The following is a 1,061-nucleotide window of genomic DNA, read 5'->3' as shown; positions in this document are numbered from 1 at the left end:
GGTCGACACACCCTGGAGACAGCACTCCCCTCACCTCTGAGGAGGGTGCTGGAGCTGCTGTTCCCGACCGGCCATTACGTCCGGGTGACAATAGAACCCGAAGAGTGCTCATTGTGCACCTTCTAAAATCCACGTGAGTGGTAAGTGTGCACGTTATCCTTTGCCGCTTTTCTAAAATCCACGTAAGTGGTGGGTGGGCACGTTAGGCTTTGCCACCTGTCTAAAATTCCACCTAGGTGGTAGGTGTGCACGCTATGCTTTGCCACTTCTCTAAAATCCCACGAAAGTGGTAGGTGCGCACGTTCTTCTTTGCCCACCTCTCTAAAAATCCTGTAGGGTGAGGGTTACGCGTTTCGGACTTCGTTCCCTGTTTCGGAGAGGGTTAGGTCCCGATTTCCTGGGCTCCTCTCAACCAGTGTGTCTCGATCGACGCACTCAGAAGGCACTGCCCCCCTCGATATCAAGGGGTACTAAGAGGGTGTCGTCTGGCGAGCAGGATCCTCTCCGAGGAGTTGAATCCCTCGCTCCATGGGCTGTCCTCGTGGTAATGTTGAGCACTGCTCCCCTTTCAGGAAAGGGTCACCTGGAATGGGAACAGTATTCCTCCGCTGAGGAAAAACGGAGGTGCCTCTTTCATGAGAGGCTTGAGCTCGCTGTCTTCCAGAAAGACCTCGAACCAGCTGCATCAGTAGGATTGGGCCGTCCTCCGCCTCCCTGATGCGCTGGCGATGTGGCTAGCCTGCAGTATGCTACCCCTCTGATTTTTAATCATGCTGCTGGTTGGGGAGCCCCCCTCTCGGTGAGAGGTGGGTTGGGCTCCCCCACCTAGAATGAGCTACTGCCAGCCGGGGAAAACCCGGCATTAGTAAGGGTCGAGCCCCCTGGGCATTTGAGGACCAGGCGTGTGTTCCCACGCCGAAATTGTTACTAGCTGGTTCCGCTAGTTGGAAAGCGCTTCGGGTCGACTCCCCTTCTCAGTGAGAACTGGGCGTGTTGCTCCCCCAGCTGATAACTGGTGGCTGTTCCACCAATGGAACGTGCTTTAAGTCGAGCTCCCGCTG

The sequence above is a fragment of the Sinocyclocheilus grahami genome, unplaced genomic scaffold (genome assembly GCF_001515645.1).
Source record: "Sinocyclocheilus grahami isolate Dianchi unplaced genomic scaffold, SAMN03320097.WGS_v1.1 scaffold27.1, whole genome shotgun sequence".
NCBI lineage: Eukaryota > Metazoa > Chordata > Actinopteri > Cypriniformes > Cyprinidae > Sinocyclocheilus > Sinocyclocheilus grahami.
Note: the sequence above shows the minus strand (reverse complement) of the source record.